Here is a 26824-nt window from a genome sequence, read left to right as displayed (position 1 = left end):
GTGGTGGTTTTTTTCCTAGGTAGGATGAGAATGTCAAGATAAAAAGATTCTTTTACTTTACTCTTTCACTTGCTTCTTTTCTTTTACTCCTCCTTTGTTTCCTGTGCCTTGAAGAGGTTGTCAAATTCCTGCTTCTGTGGTTTATGGGGTTTCATGCCCCTCCTCTTCCTGGAGATCCTTGTGTGCAGAACATCTAATAGGTCACCTCTGAGTGACCTCTGTTCCAACTCCACGGGCACCAGCTTCATGTCTCCAAGTAGAGGAGAAGAGAGAACAAACAGGGACTCGGGACTGAAGGCGGTGGGCGTGAGGGGTGCCAGGAGGTAGGAAGCAGGGGAAGGAAACATCTTAAGGATGAAATAGGAGGAGAAGAGAAAGAACTGAGAGCAGAGAAGCAGTTGAGTATGTGGGGAGCATAGACAATGGCTGACAATTACAGGGGGAATGGTATTCTAAAGCTGGTGGGACCATCAAAATATACAAATTGTAAAGGTTAAGTGAAATGTTTATTTTATTCTTTTCTCCTTAGTCAGCCTGACTGAATACGATTAACAGGAACACGGCACTAGCTGCAAACTAAAATTAGATGTTAGTTCGACTTCTCACTCACCGCATTAATGCACAGATGCCTCTTCCACATAAATTCCTTTCTCACCAGCCTCAGTCACCTTACACATCCTTCTCCAGAGCTGCATGTTAGAAAGGAAACACAGAACTTTCGTTCAGCTGGCTCGCCTCTGCAAGTCAGCACCTCATGGTGGAGCAGAAAACATCCCAGATTAGAACCGTCAGACCTGAGGTCAAGTCCGGGCTCCCCACCATCCTAGCACTACAACTTTGGGCAAGTCCATTTACCTCACCCGGGTAATAGTTTCCTTGTCTACCAAGGGGACGTGCACTTCTCTTTCTTACCTATGTCTCAGGAATTGGGGAGAAAATAAATAAGATGATGAATAAGGAAGAACTTAAGCTGTCTAAAGTCTTACACACAAGGATTAAAGTAACTATGTCTATGTTGGCCATTACGTCTGAACATTTGACAAGTTACTCCCAGTTTACAGTTAGGGAATGGAAGGCCCAGACGGGTAACACTGGCTCATCCAGAATCTCCCAGAGACCAGTGACTTGAGATGAGAACCTAGTCCACCTCCGCTCAACCCCAGTCTGTATCCCCCAACCATGCTGTCTTTCTGGAGAAAACATTCCCCACCCAAACCACTCCAACATAAAGCCCATTCAGCCATCAAGAGAGAAAAAAACAAAGGTACTTTTCAGAATTTTTTAAAAAATCTGCCTTCAAACAATAACTCTTTGAAAGATTGATACCAAAATAATTTTCTCCCCAAATTTCTTTTTCTTCCCCACTACTTAGATATATTACTTGGTTACCACTTGTAAAAGCTGAGACACTTGGAATGTTTAGCCTGAAAAAGAATGACTGAAACAGGTGTCCTTGGGGTTTTTTCCTTTATTAAGTACACTCATAGCAAGAATATATGGATTTTTCACTTGCTAAATACTTCCACAAATATTTCTTTAATGAACTGATCTTCAGTGAAATAATCCGCTGAATGAAATAATTGGTTTTCAGTTCTCAGTTATGATTACATATACAAAGCCAGTGACCAAGTTTACATGCACGTTCACTGCGTACAAATACTACTTAAATTTTGTTCCTTGACCCTACTTGACAACATACAATAATGACAACATTGCTGAGCTTCAGAGCTGGTTCAGGCCTCAGAAATGCTTCCAGCACTGAGACCCTGGGCATATTACATTCCTCCTTGAAACTTAGTTTCATCATTCGTAAAGTGGAAATAATATCATCCGTGTCACATCATTCTTGAGATAAATTAGATAAACAATTTATTTATGTAAGAGCTTTAGGAAATTCAAAGTGTTATAGAAAATAATTTTTTTTCATTACAATTCTTTCAAGCTGCAGCTGTATTAGGCAAGGATCATTTTTTCCTTGTGTCGATCACTGATAAGGCAGGAAAAAGGCCTACGGTATTAAAAAGGGTTGGACTCTGAAAGGGTGGAACAGTCATCCTAAGAAATATAGCCTATAATTCTCACAATTAAAGGACCTTGGGGATCATCTAGTCTATCTCTTCATTTCTCAGCTAAGGAAACAGGATGGGTGGTGTGGGGAAGGAGGGGCCTGGCTTTCAGCAGTGCAGGAATAAAAACCAAACCCAAAACAGAGAAGACGTTCTGCCTCTAGATGTTTCACCACATTGTGCTGCCTTATTTTATGAGGATCAAATACACATCCTCTGGGTGATGGAAGGTCACCTGTGGACGTATAACCTCAGAGAGGTCACTCGGGGATGCTCAGAGACAGAAGGTTTACAATGGACTCTGTAATCAGACCTGCAATGTGGCTTCTCCTCTCCCAAATTCCCACCAGGTGTCAACTATCCTCTTCACAACCTCCGGTGATGGTACACGCAATGCCTGTCTATGCCATCCCGACCTACTTTTCAAACATATATTCTTCTTCTGAGTAGGATGTGCATCTCCTGTAAGCCTCTGTCTACCCTCTCTCCTTTTTGGCTGAGACCCAAGCTGCAGGGGTAGAGCCACATCCAATCAATGTATTCATGACCATCAAACAAGTCATTACCAAATTAGTTACATCATTGAAGGTGTAATAGGAGTTCTGGAAGAAAAGTACTGGATGCCATGAATGAGTGTAATGGGGTGACTGAACACAGGCTGGTGGTTAGGATAGATTTCCTCAAGGCCATGGTGATAATCCGAGACCTGGAGGATCGGTAGACTTTGGACCAGTGAAGTTAGACAAATGTGAGGAGGAGGGTACCAGGCCAAGGCAATAGCTCTTGTGAAGGCCCTGAAGACAAAGGGCCCAGAGAAATCTGGGAAAGAAAGGAAGCCCATTGTTGGGGGAACAAAGTGTAGGAGAGTGAGAGGGGAGAGAGAGATCAGGAAGGCCACCCCACACCAATGCAAATACTTTACAAGGTCTTCATCCTGTGTCTTTCAAGTTTATCTATAACTGCCCTGAAGTGGGTTGCCCAAAGAGAACTCAGGGGTTATAAACTTTAATTCTATGTCAGACTGCGCAGGTACAAATTCTGGATCTTCAAATTACTAGTTGTGAGATCTTAGAGTAGTTTATGTATTTTTCTGAGAATCCCCATCTATAAGTGATAATAATAGTAGTCCTCACTCACAGTGTCTTGAGGATTAAATGTATTATTTGTGTAAACAGACATAAGGGTTCTAGGACAGTGCCTGGCACATAATAAGTGCTATATAAAACTTTGTTATTAATATCATGGTCCAAGCCAGCAGCCTGACTCCTAGTTTCCCTCTACTTTTTGCTTCTGTGTCAGTTCAGGTCTTCTGGGAAGCAGATGGATTGGGCAGGGAGAGCTTTAGACTTCAATGACCATCTGGCAAAGTCTTAGAGAATCCACTGAGAGGCTCCGGAGCAAAGAATGCCTGCTTGAGGAATCTCGCCCTGGGCAGAAGTGGTCAGGCCCTAGTATGGCTACTGTGTTTGGTAACCAGCCAGAGAAGAATGCCCAGGAAGAGTGTGGCTCCAAGGCTCTATACCTCACGGCTCACGGCCCAGCTCGTTCTTTAGGGGTGGTCCAAGGAGTGCACATATGGCTGCCACAGCTTTGGACTCACTGAATAGGTTCCCCCCACTCTCAGACTCTCCTTTGTATCTTCCAGACGCTCGGTTGCATTCCTCTGCTAACCCCTGGCTTTCCAGGTCTATTTGCCTCACCTAACTTCCTCACTGATGGGGCTCCTAACTCCACTGTTTCCATTGATGCTGCTTCAACTGAACCCTTTCTACCCTCAGCTGCACATGCTGCCTTAGTCTGTTATGGGAACCTAGGAAGCTTATCTTTCTGACTCTTGACAACCCTTTGGAGATCTGAAAATAATTATCTTGTGAAAATGGTGTCATAGAAGAGCACCAACATCAAGTAAAATTAAGTTTGAAAGCTGGTTCTACCATTTATTAACTGTGCAAACAATTAAATCTTACCCAACCGCAATTTCTCCATCTGTAAAATGGAACTAATGCCTACCTTTCAGGGTTGTGGTAAGGATCGGATGAGATAATATATGTGACAGTTCCTAACACAGTGACTACCATATAACAAACGCTCAATAAATACTATTTTTCTTTCCTTTCTTCTTCTTGGCATCTTGTCTTCTCCAGATTAATCACCACTAGCTTCCTCCTGGCTTTCAGGGGCTCTTCTCATCTGCAACACTGGTTTTTAAAAGTTATAATCTATCTATAATAATATTAACTTTGCAAAATAGAATAAAGAGTCTACTCCACACTGCGGTGGTATAACCACCGTGAAAGAGATGATGCCTATCCACTAAAACCCAGCTTCAATGATTGTCCATTAAACCTATGATAATATTCAGCTCCTTAACCTGGCCTTTGTCACCTGGTTCCTTCTGCCTGGAATTCTCTTCCTCTCACACATCTCCTGGCTCTGCCCTTCAATTCTCATTCACTTCCCCACAGAGGCTACTCTCACCTCCTAATCTAAATTAGCTCTCCATTATACCTGCACTCTGTTCTTCTCCCTTACAGAATTTATCACAATTTATAATTTTATACTCATTTCTACGGATACAATCGTTTAATGTATATTTTCCCTATAGACATTAAACTTCAAAAAGGCAGGAACTGTATCACATCTGGAACATCCAGCATAGAAAATCAATAATACTGTTAGATGAATGTATGATTTACCTCCCTCCATTCAAACCAAGATAGCATGCACATTTTTTTGGACAAATTCATCTCACTATCGATTCATATTCAGCTTCTTGTTCACCATAACTTCAAAGGCTTTTACACACCTGTTAGAGTTAACTCATCATGATCCATGTCGCTCTATATGTGCATGCACGAGCACATGCATGCATGTTTAACATGAACAAAGGCACGTATTTGCATAAATAATGGGTGCTCAGGTCAACTGAATGGTGCAATATGTGTGTTTATGTGTGTGTAAAGATAAATCGAATATTGACAAAATCACCTGTGTCAAATGACAGCAGTATGACTTGAGAACATTGGAGAATATTTCATATGCAAAGATGGAGTGAAGGGGCAATGGTTTTATTCATAATCCGAGAAGTAGGGTCAAGCAACCAGGACCAGAGTAGGGCGATCATAAAGAAAATCCCAAAGCCATCATCCACGATGGGGCCTGGAACCCTGGGAACCAAGAAACTTGGTCTAAAGACCCAGAAACAGAAATGAAGCCTTATAGTCAGGCTTGAACTTGTGAATGACGGGGAGTCATTAAAGGTGTTAGAGAGTGATGGAGAAAGATGTCACGGAGAATGTACCTAGTGAATGCAGAAGGGAGAAGCTAAGTGTGAGATACTAGTTTGGCATTTATAGCAGCTGTCTATGCTGGAGGATGACGATAATTTTTGAGAAAAATAATTAGTTCATTATTGGACAAATTATACAAAACTCTTAGAGTGTGAGTGAACTGCAGGGCATGCTGATGACACAAACAGATGGAGAGATATACCATGCTCCTGGATTGGAAGAATCAATACTGTGAAAATAATTATACTACCCAAAGCAATCTACAGGTTCAATGCAATCCTATCAAATTACCAATTGCATTTTTCACAGAATTAGAACAAAAAAATTTCACAATTTGTATGGAAACACAAAAGACGCTGAACAGCCAAAGCAATCTTGAGAAAGAAAAACAGAGCTGGAGGAATCAGACTCCCCAACTTCAGACTATACTACAAAGCTACAGTGATCAAGACAGTATGGTACTGGCACAAAAACAGAAATATACATCAATGGAACAGGATAGAAAGCCCAGAGATAAACCTACATACTTATGGCCACCTAATCTATGACAAAGGAGGCAAGAATATACAATGGAGACAAGATAGTCTCTTCAATAAATGGTGCTGGGGAAACTGGACAACTACATGTAAAAGAATGAAATTAGAACACTACCTAACACCATACACAAAAATAAACTCAAAATGGATTAAAGATCTAAATGTTAAGATCGGACACTTTAAAACTCTTAGAGGAGAACACAGCAAAAACACTCACTGACATAAATTACAGCAAGATCTTTTTTGACCCATCTCCTAGAGTAATGAAAATAAAAACAAAAATAAGCAACTGGGACCTAATTAAACTTCAAAGCTTTTGCACAGCAAAGGAAACCATAAACAAGACGAAAAGACAACCCAGAGAATGGGAGAAAATATTTGCAAACAAAGTAACAGACAAAGGATTAATCTCTAAAATATACAAACAGCTCATGCGGATCAATATCAAAAAAACAAACAACCCAATCAAAAGATGGGTGGGGACTTCCCTGGTGGCACAGTGGTTAAGAATCTGCCTGCCAATGCAGGCACCCCAGGTTCAGTCCCTGGTCCAGGAAGATCACACATGCCACGGAGCAACTAAGCCCATGCACCCCAACTACTGAGCCTGCGCTCTAGAGCCTGCGAGCCACAACTACTGAAGCCCGCACACCTAGAGCCTGTGCTCCACAACAAGAGAAGCCACCACAGTGAGAAGCCCACGCACCGCAACGAAGAGTAACCCCCGCTCGCCACAATTAGAGAAAGCTCATGCACAGCAACGAAGATCCAACGTAGTCAAAAATTAATTAATTATTTTAAAATGGGCGGAAGACCTAAATAGACATTTCAGCAAAGAAGACAAACAGATGGCCAAGAGGCACATGAAAAGATGCTCAACAGCATTAATTATTAGAGAAATGCAAATCAAAACTACAATGAGGTATCACCTCACACCAGTCAGAATGGCCATCATCAAAAAATCTACAAACAATAAATGCTGGAGAGGGTGTGGAGAAAAGGGAACCCTCTTGCACTGTTGGTGGGAATGTAAATTGATACAGCCACTGTGGAGAACAGTATGGAGGTTCCTTAAGAAACTAAAAATAGAATTATTGTATGATTCAGCAATCCCACTCCTGGGCATATACCCAGAGAAAACTATAATTCAAAAAGACACATTTACCCAGTGCTCCTGGCAGCACTATTTACAATAGCCAGGACATGGAAACAACCTAAATGTCCATTGACAGGTGAATGGATAAAGGAGATGTGGTACATATATATAATAGAATATTACTCAGCCATAAAAAGAAATGAAATTGGGTCATTTGTAGAGATATGGATGGACCAAGAGTACGTCATACTGAGTGAAGTAAGTGAGAAAGAGAAAAAGAAGTATCATATATTAACACATATATGTGGAATCTAGAAAAATGGTACAGATGAACCTATTTGCAGGGCAGGAATAGAAAGGCAGATGTAGAGAACAAACATGTGGACACAGCAGGGAAGGGGAGGGTGGGATGAATTGGGAGATTAAGTTTAACATAAATACAGTACCATGTGTAAAATAGATAGTTAGTGGGAACCTACTGTATACCACAGGGAGCTCAGCTCAGTGCTCTGTGATGACCTAGATGGGTGGAATGGGGGTGGAGACAGGTCCAAGAGGGAGGGGATATATGTATACATATAGCTGATTCACTTCACTGTACAGCAGAAACTAACACATCATAAAACAATTATACTCCAATAAAAAAAAAGATTGGTAGATGGAAATAAACTAGAAATTAGGAAAGGAGGAGGAGAGCGAAGGGTCAAGAGAGGAGAGAATATCAAAAAGGAAGAACTGTTTGAGCTCTGCAATACTTTAGAGAAGATGAGCAGAAGATGGTGAACACTAAAAGATACCTATAAGGTTTAGAATTTAAGTGGTCCCTGGTAATATTGGATAGAAAAATTTTAGAGAAGGTGGAGGGGCCAGAACCATACGGTTGATGAATGATGCATAAGTGGGAGGTAAAGATGTAAAAGAAAATACATGATATGAAACATAATGGAAACCATGGCTGGGCTTTGATTCCCTCTAACCATGTTTGATTCACCTTTTCTAGTGCCCTCATACATTCCAAGAGTTTTGATACATCCTAACTTTTCTCTACCATGCCTTCTCCTACTGTCTTCTGTTACATGCTGTTTTTCCTTTCTTCCTTTGTTACAGCCGTCTTTGCTCTTAGAATCTCTCCCACTTGGGCTGCCCCACAGATTTATAGTCAGAACTGCCTGTTTAAGATTTGCTTCACTTTCTCTTCCCACCTTCCCCACTCTGAGAGGCAGGTTGTGGAATTATGGCTAGTCTTCATTTGAAATCAGCTTTTCCAAAGTTCAACAGCAACATGTGCATGTCTTAAGCTATCGTCAGCCACACACACACAAACTTCGCACTTCCAGAAGGCTGCTTCCAGCAGTCCCGGGAATGTCTGTTAGGCAGAACAAGTGGAGTCTTGCCCATACCCCCTTGATAGTTAATCTTTGGACAAGAATATAGAAAGATAGATAATTAATTTTAAAAGGGTATGTTAGGGCAGACAGCAGAAGCAAGAAGAACTACAGTCCTGCAGCCTGTGGAATGACAACCACCTTCATAGACAGACAAAATGAAAAGGCAGAGGACTATGAACCAGATGAAGGAACCAGATAAAACTCCAAAAAAAACCCTAAATGAAGTGGAGATAGGGAACCTCCCAGAAAAAGAATTCAGAATAATGATAGTGAAGATGATCCAGGACCTCAGAAAAAGAATGGAGGCAAAGATCAAGAAGATGTAAGAAATGTTTAGCAAAGACCTAGAAGAATTAAAGAACAAACAAGCAGAGATGAACAATACAATAACTGATATGAAAAATATACTAGAAGGAATCAATAGCAGAATAACTGAGGCAGAAGAACGGAAGACAGAATGGTGGAAATCACTGCTGTGGAACAAAATAAAGAAAAAAGAATGAAAAGAAATGAGGACAGGCAAAGAGACCTCTGAGACAACATTAAACGCACCAACATTTGCATTATAGGGGTCCCAGAAGGAGAAGAGAGAGAGAAAGGACCCGAAAAAATATTTAAAGAGATTATCGTTGAAAACTTCCCTAACATGGGAAAGGAAATAGCCACCCAAGTCCAGGAAGTGCAGAGAGTGCAAGGCAGGATAAACCCAAGGAGAAACACACCAAGACACATAGTAATCAAACTAACAAATTAAAGACGAGGAATACTTATTAAAAGCAACAAGGGAAAAACGCTAAACAACATACAAGGGAACTCCCATAAGGTTAAAAGCTGATTACTCAGCAGACACTCTACAAGCCATAAGGCAGTGGCATGATATATTTAAAGTGATGAAAAGGAAGAACATACAACCAAGATTACTCTACCCGGCAAGGATCTCATTCAGATTCGATGTAGAAATCAAAAGCTTTACAGACAAGCAAAAGCAAAGAGAATTCAGCATCACAAAACCAGCTCTACAACAAATGCTAAAGGCACTTCCCTAAGTGGGAAACACAAGAGAAGAAAAGGACCTACAAAAACAAACCCAAAACAGTTAAAAAAATGGTAATAGGAACATACATATTGAAAATTACCTTAACTATGAATGGATTAAATGCGCCAACCAAAAGACACAAGCTCGCTGAATGGATACAAAAACAAGACCCATCTATATGCTGTCTACAAGAGACCCACTTCAGACCTAGGGACATATACAGACTGAAAGTGAGGGGATGGAAAAAGACATTCCATGCAAATGGAAACCAAAAGAAAGCTGGAGTAGCAATACTCATATCAGATAAAATAGACTTTAAAATAAAGAAGGTTATAAGAGACAAGGAAGGACACTACATAATGATCAAAGGATCAATCCAAGAAGAAGATATAACAATTATAAATATATAAGAACCCAACATAGGAGCACCTCACTGTATAAGGCAAATGCTAACAGCTATAAAAGAGAAAATCGACAGTAACACAATAATAGTAGGGGAATTTAACACCTCACTTATATAAAGGGACAAATCATCTGGACAGAAAATTAATAAGGAAACACTAGCTTTAAATGACACAATAGACCAGATAGATTTAATTGATATTTATAGGACATTCCATCCAAAAACAGCATATTACACTTTCTTCTCAAGTGCACGTGGAACATTCTCCAGGATAGATCACATCTTGGGTCACAAATCAAGCCTCGGTAAATTTACGAAAACTGAAATCACCAAACATCTTTTCCAAGCACAACCCTACGACATTAGAAATCAATTACAGGGGAAAAAACATAAAAAACACAAACACATGGAGGCTAAACAATACGTTACTAACCAAGAGATCACTGAAGAAATCAAGAGGAAATAAAAAAATACCTAGAGGTAAATGATAACAAAAACACAATGATCCAAAACATATGGGATGCTGCAAAAGCAGTTCTAAGAGGGAATTTTATGGCAATACAATCCTACCTCAGGAAACAAGAAAAGTCTCAAATAAACAAGCTAACCTTACACCTAAAGGAACTAGAGAGAGAAAAACAAACAAAACCCAAAGTTAGTAGAAGGAAAGAAATTATAAAGATCAGAGTAGAAATAAATGAAAGAGAAACAAAGAAAGCAATAGCAAAGATCAATAAAACCAAAAGCTGGTTCTTTGAGAAGATAAACAAAATTGATAAACCTTTAGCCAGACTCATCAAGAAAAAGAGGGAGAGGACTCAAATCAATAAAATTAGAAATGAAAAAGGAGAAGTAACAACTGACACTGCAGAAATACAAAGCATCGTAAGAGACTACTACAAGCAACTCTATGCCAATAAAATGGACAACCTGGTAGAAATAGACAAATTCTTAGAAAGGCACAACCTTCTGAGACTGAACCAGGAAGAAATAGAAAATATAAACAGACCAATCACAAGCACTGAAATTGAGACTGTGATTAAAAATCATCCAACAAACAAAATTCCAGGACCAGATGGCTTCACGGGTGAATTCTATCAAACATTTAGAGAAGAGCTAACACCCATCCTTCTCAAACTCTTCCAAAGAACTGCAGAGGAAGGAACACTCCCAAACTCATTCTATGAGGCCATCATCACCCTGATACCAAAATCAGACAAAGATACTACAAAAAAAGAAAATTACAGACCAATATCACTGATGAATATAGATGCAAAAATCCTCCACAAAATACTAGCAAACAGAATCCAACAACATATGAAAAGAACCATACAATATGTACAAGTGGGAGTTATCCCAGGGGTGCAAGGATTCTTCACTATATGCAAATCAATCAATGTGATATACCATATTAACAAATTGAAGGATAAAAACCATATGATCATCTCAATAGATGCAGAAAAAGCTTTTGACAAAATTCAACACCCATTTATAATTAAAAAAAAAAACTCTCCAGAAAGCAGGCATAGAGGGAACTGACCTCAATATAATAAAGGCAATATACGACAAAGCCACAGCAAACATCATTCTCAATGTTGAAAAACTGAAAGCATTTCCTCTAAGATCAGGAACAAGACAAGGATGTCCACTCTTGCCACTATTATTCAACATAGTTTTGGAAGTCCTAGCCATGGCAATCAGAGATGAAAAAGAAATAAAAGGAATACAAATTGGAAAAGAAGAAGTAAAGCTGTCACCGTTTTCAGATTACATGATATACATACAGAATCCTAAAGATGCCACCAGAAAGCTACTAAAGCTAATCAATGAATTTGGTAGTTTCAGGATATAAAATTAATGCACAGAAATCTCTTGCATTCCTATACACTAACAATGAAAGATCCAAAAGAGAAGTTAAGGAAACAATCCCATTCACCATTGCAACAAAAAGAATAAAATACCTAGGAATAAACCTACCTGTAAAAGACCTGTACTCAGAAAACTATAAGACACTGATGAAAGAAATTAAAGATGATACAAACAGATGGAGAGATATACCATGTTCTTGAATTGCAAGAATCAATATTGTGAAAATGACTATACTACCCGAAGCAAGCTACAGTGCAATCCCTATCAAACTACCAATGGCAATTTGTTTTACAGAAGTATAACAAAATACCTTAAAATTTGTATGGAGACACAAAAGACCTGGAATACCAAAAGCAAACCTGAGGGGAAAAAATGGAGCTGGAGGAATCAGACTCCCTCACTTCAAACTATACTACAAAGCTAAAGTAATCAATACAGTATGGTACTGGCACAAAACCAGAAATATAGATCAATGGAACAGGATAGAAAGTCAGAAATAAACACACACACCTATGGTCAATTAATCTACAACAAAGGAGACAAGAACATATGATGGAGAAAAGGCAGTCTCTTCAATAAGTGGTGCTGGGAAAACTGGAGAGCTACATGTAAAAGAATGAAATTAGAACACTCCCTAACACCATACACAAAAATAAATTCAAAATGGATTAAAGACCTAAATGTAAGGCCAGACACTATAAATTATAACTCTTAGAGGAAAACATAGGAAGAACACTCTTTGACATAAATCACAGCAAGATTTTTTTTGACCCACCTCCTAGAGTAATGGAAACAAAAATAAACAAATGGGACCTAATGAAATATAAAAGCTTTTGCAAAGCAAAGGAAACTATACACAAGACAAAAAGACAACCCTCAGAATGGGAGAAAATATTCGCAAATGAATCAATGGACAAAGGATTAATTTCCAAAATATATAAACAGCTCATCCAGCTCAATATCAAAAAAACAAACAATCCAATCCAAAAATGGACAGAAGACCTAAATAGACATTTCTCCACAGAAGACATCCAGATAGCCAAGAGGCACATGAAAAGATGCTCAACATTACTAATTATTAGAGAAATGCAAATCAAAACTACAATGAGGTGTCAGCTCACACCGGTTAGAATGGGTATCATCAGAAAATCTACAAGCAACAAATGTCGGAGAGGGTTTGGAGAAGAGGGAATCCTCCTGCACTGTTGGTGGGAATGTAAATTGATTCAGCCACTATGGAGAACAGTATGGAGGTTCCTTAAAAAACTAAAATAGAATTAGCATATGACCCAGCAATCCCACTACTGGGCATATACCCAGAGAAAACCGTAATTCAAAAAGACACATGCACCTCAATGTTCATTGCAGCACTGTTTACAATAGCCAGATCATGGAAGCAACCTAAATGCCCATCGACAGATGAATGGATAAAGAAGATGTGGTACATATATACAATGGAATGTTACTCAGCCATAAAAGGGAATGAAACTGGGTCATTTGTAGAGACGTGGATGGACCTAGAGACTGTCATACAGAGTGAAGTAAGTCAGAAAGAGAAAAACAAGTATCGTATATTAACGCATATATGTGGAATCTCGAAAAACTGCACAGATGAACTGGTTTGCAAGGCAGAAATAGAGACCCAGATGTAGAGAACAAACGTATGGACACCAAGGGGGGAAAGCGGGGTGTGGGGGGTGGGTGTGGTGGTGTGATGAATTGGGAGATTGGGATTGACATGTATACACTGATGTGTATAAAATAGATAATAAGAACCTGCTGTATAAAAATAAATAAAATAAAATTGAAATCAAAAAAATTTTTTTCACAGTAAAAAGTAAAAAACAATGACAAAAAATTAAACAGAGATAAATATATCAATGAAATGAAAAGAATTAAAGTACTTATAAAAGGTACCAAATGAGAAATTCCAAGACTCATATTTTCTTTGACTAAAGGAGTTAGTATTTTTAGGTTTCCTCCTATATTAAAAAATTACACATTTCTTTCAACAAAACTAATTTTTAAATAGGTCATTTGCATTGTATTGCATGTTTTTCAAAGTACTACTTAAATTAATTATGTTTAAGAACTAGGTCGTTTACATAAGATGCAAAATATATTTCTTTTAGCACGTAAAGGTGCCCGATCATTAACTATAACCCTAACTCAAATGTAAATGTAAAAGTAGGTATCAAAGTCATGTTTTGGGGATGATCACTCTTGAGCGATATTCTTTACCATTGCTCTACTCTATTGAGGGAGAACTAATTTTTCATATTATAGTAGCTCTCCAGTAGTGTGTGACCAGAAAAGTAAAATTACACAAAGAATATGAAATAATTCTCATTCCTTTTATAATGTAGAATTATCTAAAAATGTTAATGTAGCAGTTTTATTTTTGGCAAAGGTATTTCTTTTTGTTAAAATAAGAAATTATAATCTTACCTTCCTTAATCATCTTTTCACGAATAAACTATGGCTGAAAAAAACCCAAAAAAACGAAGGATATGTTTGTTGCAATCATCATGCCAAATAAACATGTCAAATAAACATATAAAAACATGTAAAAAAACAAAACAAGAAGCATTATGTCTGTGAATTACATACGGATGCTAGGCCATCTGAGTCTGTGAATGCCCATATTGTCCACCCATGGGTGCTGACGGAAAGAGAGAGGTTTCCTTCCTTCCTGTGTCCTTATTCAATGTCTCTGAAATGTGTACTGCTCCCAGTTTTGCACATACACCCCCCAAAAAAACTCCAAGCATTCTTTCTCATCAGAAACATTAACTCTGTATATTGCTATCAGATCTCTAAGATCTTCGCCAATCTCTAGCCTGTAGCACACACTTAGTAGAGAAGGATAGGAAAAACAACTGGACTCACATAATATTGCCATATTTTCTTTTGCTTATTACTCCTGGATTAATCATTTTTCCTCCAATCTTACAGCAACACACAATTATCAGGGTTATCTAGATGCCTAGACTTCTTTTATTCCCTTGTCTAGAATAATGTGGTAGTTTTCTCTCAAGTCTCCACTGTGGATGTCTTGTACTGATCAAGAAATGAAGTGAATTTTTGACAAAGTTCAAAGACCATTCAATGGGGAGACCGTAGTCCTTTCAACAAATGATGTTGGGACATTTGGATATCTACAGGCAGAAAATGAAGTTGGCCTCTACCTCAGACCATATACAAAAATCAACTCAAAATGGATCAGAGACCTAAATGTAGAAGCTTAAAACTATAAAACTCTTAGGAGAGAACATTAAAGTAAATCTTGGTGGCCTTGGGTTAAGCAAAGCCTTTTTTTTAGGTATACCACCAAAAGCACAGTGACTAAAGCAAAAAATAGAAAAACTGGACTTCATTGAAAGTAAACACATTAGTGCTTCAAAGGACATCAAGAAAGTGAAAAGACAACACAAAGAATGGAAGAAAATATTTACAAATGATATATTTGATAAGAAACTTTTATCTGGAATATATTGAGAATTCTTATCACTCAATAATCAAAAGAGGGCAAAGAACTTTTCTCCAAATAAGATATACAAATGGCCGATAAGCTCATGAAAGATTACTCAGTATCATTAGCCATTAGGGAAATGCAAACAAAACCCACAATGAGATACCACGTCATACCCACTAGGATGGCTATAATCTAAATGACAAACAAGAGCACATGTTGACCAGGACGAACAGAAATTATAACTTACACATATGGCTGGTGGGAATGGAAAATGGTGTAGCTGTTTTGGGAAACAGTCTGACAGTTCCTCAAAATGTTAAACATAGACTTGCCTTATGACCTAGTAATTCCACTCTTATGTATATAACAAAGAGAAATAAAAACGTTATGTCCACAGGAAAACCTGTCTACAAATATCTATAGTAGCATTATTCATAATAACCTGAAGTGGAAACGACCCAAATGTCAATCAATTGATGAATGGATAACCAAAATGTGGTATATTCATACAAAGGAATATTACTCAACCATACAAAGGATACGTGTTGCGACATGGATGAACACTGAAAACATTATGCTAAATGAAAGGAGGCAGCATAAAAGACCACATGTTGTACGATTCCATTTACATGAAATATCTGGAGAAGGCAAACCCATAGAGACAAAGGTTTCTAGTGGTTGCTTAGGACTAGGGTTAGGGAAGCACAAAGAGGAGTTTGTGGGAGGCAGGGAAGTCATGGCTGAGAGTTATGGGGTTTCTTTTCAGAGGGTGAAGGATTTAGATAGTGGTGATGGTTGTACAACTTTAAGAATATACTAAAAACCAGTGAGTTGTACACTTCAAATGGTGAATGGTGATATTTGAATTATATCTCAATTTAAAGATGTAAAGAAGGAGGAGGGGGAGGAAAAGGAAGAAGAGGAGAAGAAGAAAGAGAATAAAGAGGAGGGAACGGAGGAGGAGGAGAGAGAAGTAAGGTAGCAAATGTTAAACGTCGAGTTACCACATGGAAGTAAAGAAGGACAATGATGTCCAAGAATGCAGAAAAATGACCCGAAGGTAAGCTGGCCACCTCTTCAATGAAGATTAGATTCATTGAAATGCCAGATTCACATGGTCCTTTCAACCCATCACTTAATGTCAGGGGTCATCTTAAACTGTACTCACCAATTACAACTTCATTCCTAACATACTAAACATTGAGCTTTGGTACCTCATGCTGTGGGTGCCACACGTCTGGTAGATAACTTGATGTGCCCTAGAGCAGGTGATGTGTGCTGCCCAGATTTTTAAAACATTATGCTTTAAATCTGGAAAGGATTTTTAAAGATTATATAAGAATAATATTAATAATAATAGAGTACTAATAACTAATTTTGATATAGTACAAAATAAATATCTTTTCAGCTGGGATGACCAATCTCTCCTCTGAACTTCTCTAACCTTGAATTTCATCTCTCTCTCTGGGGTCTTAATTGCACCCTATCTTCTATTACGCTACTTTCAGGTCTGGATTGTTTCTTTGATAGATTATAAATCCTTCAGTGAAGAATCCTCTCTGTATCCTGGGGGCCTAGCACAGGACCAGCTAACAGTATCCTGGGTTCTGCAGATGTTTATTGGTGAACAAATCAATGAACCTCCAATTCCATTTGGAAATGGACAGAGTACACATATAAAGAATTAAAAAAACAAACAAAACAATGTAAGAATGTTGGTGATCTCAGAAGCAAAGGGAATTTGTAGCCTATGCTGCCTCTGCCCTTCCCCAAACCAGCCTCAGTTTCCCCAGCGGCACAGCCCCAATCCTCTGCTACATTGGAGCGGCTCCGCTTAGCGTTTTTGAACAGCCATAGCGTGATGCACAACTGAACACTGTTCCCTTTACAACACTAGGTAGATTTTGGAAATTGTAGAAAACTCTGACTGGCCTTAATGTTTAACTATCCGGAAGCAGTTGCCTTCCTCTATAGATGTTCTTTGAAATACAGATGAATCCAGAATTCAGAATGCAGATGAGTCTTGTTCTTTCTGGATCTCCCGTGGCCTCCTTGAGAGTACTTCTTACGAGGCCTCTACAAACCTCAGTGCCAGAGCTCTCCACGGCTCCTGCAGAGAGGCGCGTTCAAGGGAGTCCTGTGGTGACTGAGCTGTTCAAGGGGAAAGCAAAGCTTTGTACAAGATTTAAAGAGCCCCGGAAATCTCTGAAGCTCTTCTGCTGCTGTTGCCTATGTTCATAGACTTTGGTACTATCTGCTTTCTCACCTCATAGCAGATGGAAAATATTTTCAGAAATTTTGTTTCCACACAAAAATTTTATGTAGATTTTGTTTTTGGAGAGGTGAATTCAGAATTCACTTTTAGGTATCTTTAGAAATCTAATGTCTATTAGGTTACAGGAAGATGCGTGGCTTTTCCAGGATTTTGTTTGCTCATAACTTAACACATTTGATATTTTTTCTTTCATTCCAATAACATGTGCAAACCACTTTTAAGCTTACAAAGTACTTTTGCAGCCTGCCCTCAACTACTGCTCGCAAGATGACTATGGACTTCATCTTAGAGATGAAGAAAGAGGCTGAGAGAGGTGTCATGATCTCCTGAGTGCACACACAGGTAACAGCGGAACTGGGACCCCAAAATCAGTAATCAGGCTTTGGATTTTATAATCTCTCCTTAGCACCTCACCTTATCCCTTTATACTTAGACATATGAAGACCAGACCCCAGAGCAAGACAAACATAACAATGTGAGGACATATTTTCCAAAATTAACATTAACAGGAAAAAATTTGCCTCAAGAAGAGGCAAAGAAGAGGCATATTGTGGGTTTTATTCTCTCTCTCTTTTTTTTATTTGGTTCATAATCACATCTCCCTTCTTATCACAGAGCAGAGGCTACCTCTGTCCCAGACTGAATGTACAGATAATAGGAACCCTAGGTCTTGGGTCTAGGATTCAACAAACATTCTACCATGACAAAGGTTCACTGCTTTCCATGCTGGCATAAAATGGAAATGCTCTAACATTCCCATATGCAAACAACTTGCCAAAATAGTGTAGTGTTTCAAAAGCCATGTTCTGAATGGAGACAAGATCTCAGTACAAGCAGTGGGAGCAGGGTGAATTTATGGAGCAGAAAATACGGGCTGAGGAAGAGATCAGCTCAGTAACAGTTTACTGGCCTTGCTGTTCTCTTAAGGGGCACTAATGGTAGTGGACTGGTGCAATGGAAGTAAACCCAGCTTCACTTAAAGCAGCAGCATGAAATTGGTTGCAATAAAATTATGCATTAAGTGTGCATTATGTTTAATAAGACTGGATTGCACTTCCCATGTTTACTCTGTGACTATTGAGGCTGATCCAATTTTCTAAAGTTCTCCAATTGGTTCACGATCGAGTTTCTGGCCAGAAGGTCAAATTTCCCTTGATGTTATTATATGTCTCTATTACTTTACTATGGCATTTACACTTTATATTCATTACTTTTTTTTCTGTCTCTTGAACCTTCCCTATTCCAAAATGTTCCCTGTAGATGGCCCGTTTGACACAAATTAGAACAACCTTGATAACTGTCAACTGGAGACTATCTGAGAACAAAAGGACATTATTGCAAACCGGCACTGGCGGTAATTTTTCGTGCTTTCTCTGAAGGCTTCTTAATGGTCTTTGAGAAATGGTACAATTCAGATCTGCACCCGGAGACAAAAGAGTGAATGTTGGACAGCTTGGGAAGCATGTGACTTGGTCTTTAGATCCTACTGTCCAGGGGTTAGGAGTATTATCATTAGAAAGTAGCAACAACTATTTTCATTTCACCATATGTATATTTATTAATTCATCTAATTAGCAAACATTCACGGAGAATCTACTATGTTCCAGGTACTGCGAATGTGATGGGAATGTACACCAATTAATAAGACATGATCCGACTCTAATTTTATGGTCTAATGGGGATGGGATGTAGGGAGATGGATACATAAAGATGTAATTTCAAGACACTGAGATAAATGACATATTAGAGGAAAGAATTTAAAGCTATGGCAGCAATAAGGAAGGATAATTAGTTTTTCTGGTGGAAAATAAACAGCCTTTGAAGAAAAGGTGAAACAGTTATCTTTAAAAAAAAAAAAAAAAAGGAGAAATGAAGGACATACCAAGCAGAGACAATGGCATATGCAAGGCATGGAGGTGTGAAAGAGTATGATATATTTAGGAAATCACAAGTAGATTTCTAGGGGCCTTAAATGGTACAGGGGTTGGGATGGGATATGAAATAACAGGAAATGAGGGCAGAGGGTGAGGAAGGCTTAACTACAATGCCACTGGGGGTTTAGATGTTATCCATAGTCCTGGAGGCCTCACTTGACAAATTCTCCCAAATTGCTAAGTTGGTCTTTTATGTCTACAAACTGGTTTAAATTGAGTGAAGAATAAATAGGACCCTTTTAAAACATCTTTCTGAAAGAATGCATTGAGGGAAATGTAAAATAACACATGGTGTATACATATATTTTTTGTATATATCACTCTATATAGATATTTATTGATATGCAGTGATACAGTGACATGCATATAATATGTATGTATATATATTTTAGATATATACATATCTTCTCTGTACCTTATAACATGGGCTTGACAATACTCTCCTGTGACCTTTTTAACAGTCATGGAGTTCAACCATGATGAATTAATGGGTATCATTCTCACTGTCCCACTGTAAGCAACTCTAAAATGGGACACATACATGAAGCGACTGTTTTCAGGCGTTGCACAGCAGAGTACAGAACTCTAATTCTGAGAGCAGGGAGACACATAAGGTGAGCTCCACATTCATCCTAGGTTTCTGCATGGGAGTATTTTTTAAACTTCTGCTCACAGAAGTGGAGCCAAACAGAAAGCATCAGTCTCCCTGGGCAACAGGAAACGTAGATCAGAAGTCAGGGCTGCTATGGCAGCTAGAATTTGCAAGGCAAGGTGCTAGAAAGAAGAGAGCTATATAGAGAAGGACCTCTAGAAATTCTCACTAAGTCTTATGTTTTCTGTGAAATGGTACAAGAACCAAGACTTTTTAATAGGTATAAATTAAAAGTCTGTAGATAAATTCAAATGGAGTTCTAAAAATGTAGTGCATCTCATTTGTCCCTTGCTTTCTCCTATTAACTAACTCAAATTCCACTTTCTCAAACTTGCCTTGCCAGAGTTGGATATTCCCTTCTTTAATATCCTAAAGCACTTTTTATAGCCTTTCCTAATCCCCCTGTAATGCTGCATTGTGGTTATTCATGCAAACGCTTGTTTTTCACACTATGCTGTGGGCTTCTCCATCTCCGTATCCCTAGAACTCAGTGACTAGAATAAATGAATGATGGATAAATGGATGGAGGGATGGATGAAAACTTTCTGCCCACCCTTGCTACAATGGTCAGAACCCAAAAGAGAAAAAAATAAAAGTGAGACAGATCCACATTCTTCTCCAAAAGAGGGAGCAATAGTTATTACCACCTGGTTAGTTCTCAGTATTAGCAAATTCAAGAAGTTCAAGTTAGTGCCAGATAAACCCTTAGCTTCCTGAATGTATTGTTATTTAAATAATTTATGAAATTGCTTAGAGTATACAATAAACTGTTTACATTTTATCTATATTTTATTTTTAGCATTCCATGTTCATATAAAAATATACAAAAACTTTTCTTCCATGCTATGGATAGTGTGCTGAGATTCTGTTGCTAAATTTGCTGCTTTTGATTAAGTCAGTTTGGCTGTCGTCATCTTACTAAGTAAATTCTTTTCCATTTCTCTTCTGAATATTTATTATCAAATTTTTGAGCACACAGAAAAGTTGAAAGAATTGTATGAGCACTAACATACGCACCATCTAGACTCAATAATTAACATCTTGCTGTATTTATTTTATACCTCTATCTATACATATATGTGTTTATTTTTTGCTGAAAATAATTCATAAACACTATGACTCTTTACTCCTAAATATTCCAACCTGCATCCCCTAAAAATAAAAGCATTAGTCTACATAACCTCAATACCACCATTTCATCCAGAAAATAATCTTCATTTAATGACTAGTCTATATTAAAAATTTTCCAAACTGATCCCAAATTATATTTTATGGATTTTTTAAAAATTAGGATCCATGAGGGCTCCTACATTTTGTTTGATTGTTAGGTCACTTTTGTCTCTTCTACTCTACAGAAGTCCCCACACAAACTTTGTATCATGACACTTTTTGGAGATACCATGTCAGTTGTCATTAAAATATCCACATTCTGAATTTGTCTCATGGTTTCTTTGTGGTGTCATTTAACTGCTTCCTCAATTACCTGTGTTTCCTCTAACCTAGAAGCTAAGACTAGAAACTTGATTCGATTCAAGCTAAATATGGTATTTTGCAAGAATGTTTCAATGGTGATGCCGAGTATTCCATACTCCTTCAGAAACACATAATGTCAGGCTGTTCTGTGATTAGTGATGCTAAATCTGATCACTCCATTATAAAGCTAAGATTTTCACTTTATTGTGAGCAATTATTCTCAACATGAGCATTTAGTAGAGCTGCCATCTATGAAACACCTATGTGTCGGGCGCTGTGTTAATTTTCTAATTCCCATAACGATCTCATAAGGTAAAGATAAATCTCTCCATTTAAAGATGAAGAAACCAAGACTCTGGTAGGTTGACACTTTGCCCAAGAAGAGAATCTCTCCCTAAGGTACATTCCCTACAACACTGATGGATGTATAAGGATAGGGAGGGGGACTGGCAATTGTTCCTGGTTCTTAATCTATTTCTTTAGATTAGCCAAGGATAATCATGGTCAGAGAAAAAGAATAATAATCTTTTTCCAAAATCAAATAGTTGAAGCTTCATAACTAAATAATCTTTAAAAGTAGCTTTAAATTTTTTATTTATTAAAGAACTTTCTTACATATAGTTGTTCATTTCTTAAACATAAATATGATTGTTTTTGATAGAAGCAGAAGTCAACTTTTTATTTTACATAGTTACTAACATTAAATTATAATTTTGGAAACCTATTTTCCCACTTGAATTTGGTAGATGAGGAAGCAGGAACATGCGTGATAATATCTTTCCCTCATAGCTATGAGGATTGTAGGAACAGGTTTTAATGGCAACAAACGTATTTATTTCATTGCTACTATTATAGAAGCATACTCCATTTTCTTCCGTCTTGGGGGAGGGGGGCAGAAAACATTCAACCTTTTAGAGACAACCTTTCTTACACTTTCCCCTCACATGGACTCTTCCTTCAAAGAGCTCCCAGGAGTTGAAGCCTCTGAGCTGGGAATATCTGGGGTCCTGGTGGAACAGACAGAGAACTTGCAAGGGGCAACTGTTGGCTGAAAAAGGAATAGTTACTATCGTGTGGGAATTTACATACTTATTTTGTATTTAATAAATGTTCTTAGACTCAAGTTGGAGAATAGTCTACACTCCCTGTCTGCACCTCATACTTAACTCCCTATCGTCTGGCTTCTATCGTCATCAACTTCACTTAAAATTATTTAGTCCTTATACGACTTGCCTTCTCCGTAGCATCTAATTCTGTTGCACATGCCTTCCTTGGCTCTCTCACTTCCCTTGCATTACATTACACTCCACTTCCGTGGCCTTTCTGCTCTTTCTCTGATCATTCGTCTATATCTAATTCGCGAGAATTCTCCTTCTCTGCCCATACTGCACACACTGATACTCCCCAGGGTCATGTCCTTGGCTATCTTCTCAATTTGCTTGCTCTTTCTGAATGATCTCACTACCCCTGTGGCTTCAACCATGGCTCGTGCTTGGATGAGTCCCAGCTCAATCCGGGGAATACAAATCCCACACCTCTCTCCTGGGCAACAGACTCATACGCATGACGTCCCATGGCATGTCTTCACTGGATGTCCCCAAGGAATCTCAGATTGGGGGATGTACCCCAGTCTAAACTTAGCACATCCCTTCTTCTAATCCCCAACCTGCTCCTCCTCCTTTATTCCTCATTTGCTTGAATGTACCACCCTCTCACGCTCCCAGAAATAAGGGCTTCATCCTTGACTTCTATTCTCCCTCCCCACCCCACATCCTGTAAATTACCAAGTTCTATGGGACTATTACTTAAAGATTCTTTTGTCCTTTTCCTTATTCCTTACCCATAACCTCCTGCCTTGCTCCATTTGGGGGCTGGATTTCTGCAAGTTTCCAACTGATCTTTCTGACCCAATCTCTGTCCCCCTCCTTTGCCTCCAACAATCTGTTTTCTATGGCCACGGTGCCTACCTAAACTACAGATCTGCTTATGGTATTCCTCTATTTAAAACACTTCGTGGACTCTTCTTGCCCTTGGATAAGGTTGGAATTCTTTAGCATAGCATAAAAGGCCCTTCGTGATCTGGTTCCTGTCTCCTTTTCAGGGTCATATCTCAGTGCTACTTCTTTTAACCACGCTGAAATACATATTCTTGGAATGGGGAGTACCTTCTTTTTGTTTCTCTGTTTTTGCACATACCGCTCACTTTTACTGAAGTGTCCTTCCCGACCTTTCACAGCTAACTCACATATGTCCTTCAAGACTAAGCTCAGATGTCACCATATCCAAGAAGCTTAGCAGGTCATTTATTTTGGCCATTGTCCCATCTACAGAGTTGTAATCCCAAGTAATTAAACATTCTGCCTATCTCTAGCAATGATTGATCGACTTTGAAATGTTGGGTCCTTATATTACATGTGTTTACTTAGTGTGTATGAAGACATTTGGATTCTCTTTGCTAACTAGCACTTTCTTACTTGTTGGTAATGGAGTCCAGCTCTCAGCCCAGCAGGCCTGGCTGGGCCCTGGATTCCACGCTAACTCTTGCCTACACCCATCTATGGAAAGCTAAGTGCTGTCCACATTTCTAAACCTTTCGTCCAGGAAACAGTGCCATATACAGCTGTGCAAATTGTGTACAGCATACATTCACAATAGAAATATGTTCCAACACCCTCCTCCATGGTAAATGAACAGCTGCATCCAGGATGCTACCATATACTACCTATGCTCCAACCACAGCCAGTGGATTGTACCACCTTGCATGATGGGGTTGCCCAGTTTTAGCCCTTGTTGGCATTTCTCTAGGGAATTACAATTTGGTTAAATCATTAGCTAGTCCTCTCAGGTATGAGCCCTATGGTCAGCAAGAGGAAGTAATGCATGTTTTTAAAAAAAAAAAGCTTGCATCTGAGAGTCAGCCAGATCTGGGTTTGAATTTTTGCTCTGCCAATTGTGTATTCCTAAGAAAGCTCTTAAATCTCTTTGACCCTTGTTTCCCTTCCTCACTGGATAGTAACACTTAACTTGCAGGGATTGCATAGTGTTAAATAAGTTAATATATGTAAGACCACCAAGCATGGATCCTGATCAGTTTATGTTTTCTCCTTCTTCCCATCAACCTATTGGGCTCTGTGGCATAAGGGGCCATAAATCAAGGTGTAGCAAGTACACACATCATCTACCGACTTGACAATTCTGTCTATATGTTCGTTTTATCTAGATGTCTTTAACATCCAGGGCACAAAAGAGTAAAAAGGATATTGGTTCAAAACTCTCCAGTTATATACACTGGGTTCAGAGAAGAGAAACTTCAGTCAAAAATCGTCACCATTTACCTTTTTTGGTTTTGCTGAGATTCCTTCTTACTACTGCTTACCTGATTATTTATTATTTTTGTTGTGTGAATTCTTAATAAATATCTCATTTCTCTCTTTTAGCTGATACTGTTTCTCTCACTTCTGATGCCACTATGAATGTTAGGATTAATTTATTAGAGAAATGAGGGACTCTAGGATTCTCTTGTCTGCAGTAGTTCACGTTATTTGAAAAAACTCAACACATAGTAGTCTAGGCTAGAGATTCTTGAAGACACAGTGTCCACAGGATCAAAGATGACATTTGGGAACAATAAGTAACAATGTTTCTGGGATTATTTCCTCCACTGTCTCCCCCCCACCAATAATTTTATGTATTTATGAATTTTTATGTATGTATGTATATATGTATGTATGTATGTATTGAGAAGGCTGGTGGTAGGGCTGGAAGCATGTTTTAATGGTAGATGAAATGTGTTTCCTCTATGGAGAGAATAGCTATCATTCCTTTGGACTTGTGTTCCAGGTAAATCTTTGAACAATTCACTTAAGAAAACATAACAAGGTTTATAACAGTTAAATTTTCTCGGAGGAGCCTAGTCCAATGTCTCCCAGCCAGACCACACTGTCACATGGAAGGAGGAACCTGACATATGTTAACATCCAAAAGGCTGTGGTCTAGGGGAAAGAAAAGAAACCAAGAGACAAAACTGAGACGCGAGCAAGTAATGGATTTTTCCAGCTAGTTTTCCAGCTAGGACTGCTTATGTCAACCTCAGTCTTGATTCCACACTTAGCATGAAGAGACAATGAGTTCAGAGAAAAGGAAATGGATTTGCTAGGATGGAGGAAATGAATTGGAATCCCACCCCTAGCATTTTGGCAGTCACTAGGGCCGTTTACAAATAGTCCAGTTCCTCTCCCAGGCTGGACTGAATTTTCCACCCACTTAAAGTTAGCTGTGGTCTAAGTCTGACCAATGAAACATGAGCACAAGTCGGTGAGCCACTTCTCAATGGCAGATTAAAGAACTGGTGAATTCTCGTTTCTTGTTGTCATGGTGATGGCCAATGCACCAATTACAGCTGCCCTGTCAGTCTGCGTCCCAGAGTGAGGACCCTGATGATGCAGAGCAGGCCTCCTAGTGGACCCTCAATTCCACACTTCGCATGAGAGGGTATTAAACTTGTATTATTTGATATCCCACAGATTTGGGGGTTGCCTGTTACTGCCATGTAATCCAGTCTATTCAGACTGATGCAAGTCCTTTCTGTAGACGATTGAACAAAACTCTTGCTTCTGTGAGCATCAGGTTTCTCACCTCTAAAATGGAGATAACTATAATAATAGCTACTCTCATCAGCTCTTCCAAGGATCTAAAATTAGCACACAAACACTAAATCCTTTTAACAGCGTCCCCGCCAGATTATCTAAGGATGGACGAATTTACCTTCTCAAAGTGACTTCACAACACATTTCTCTCAAGGTTTGGCTTTAGGTGAAGAGCAGTCTCAGGGATAACAAAAATCTTCGATGAACTTTATCACCAGACTTTCATTAAGGATCGGAATCCACTGCTTAAACGTTGCCTAATAGAATCCGAGACTTAAAACTAAAAAATTGTATAGTTGAAAGATTCCAGATCCAAGAGATTTGCCTCCCATTGACCACTTGGCTAGGAGCTGATAGAGCAGCACAGTGTCGCACCAGACAATTTTTCTGTTCCCAAACCTGAGAGGACATCCTTTTACCTACCAGAGCTCTGAGATGGCACGTTGAATAATGAAGTACCTACCACCAGTGATTCAGGGTACAACCAGGAAGCCTGAGCCTTCCGTGTTGCACAACTAACCATTTCTCTTCACCACCTCATTTCACCTCCCCACTCTTGGGTTTACTTCTTCTACCTTATATGCGTACATTTGGTCCCTTAGGAAACTGAAAATTCTCAGCTCATCTTCTGGCCCCGGAAGCAGTATCTATACCGGATGCTCACTAGATCAAACTTGAAGCATTT

The 26824-nt window shown here is 38.8% G+C and overlaps 1 long non-coding RNA gene across 1 annotated transcript in view; it reads right to left on the bottom strand.

Annotated features, from left to right (window-relative positions):
* Positions 1–26824, bottom strand: part of LOC309963653 — a 143815-nt gene that overhangs the window by 41109 nt on the left and 75882 nt on the right. Inside the window, exon 8 of the long non-coding RNA XR_014326304.1 lies at positions 611–689. This is a non-coding gene — a long non-coding RNA (uncharacterized lncRNA). The remainder of the gene's footprint in view (positions 1–610; positions 690–26824) is intronic.

The sequence above is a fragment of the Leucopleurus acutus genome, assembly GCF_964270905.1.
Source record: "Leucopleurus acutus genome assembly, chromosome: 7".
In the NCBI taxonomy this organism is placed as follows: Eukaryota; Metazoa; Chordata; class Mammalia; order Artiodactyla; family Delphinidae; genus Leucopleurus; species Leucopleurus acutus.
The sequence above is the reverse complement of the archived record's forward strand: the minus strand, read 5'-3'. Positions and strand labels throughout refer to the sequence as shown.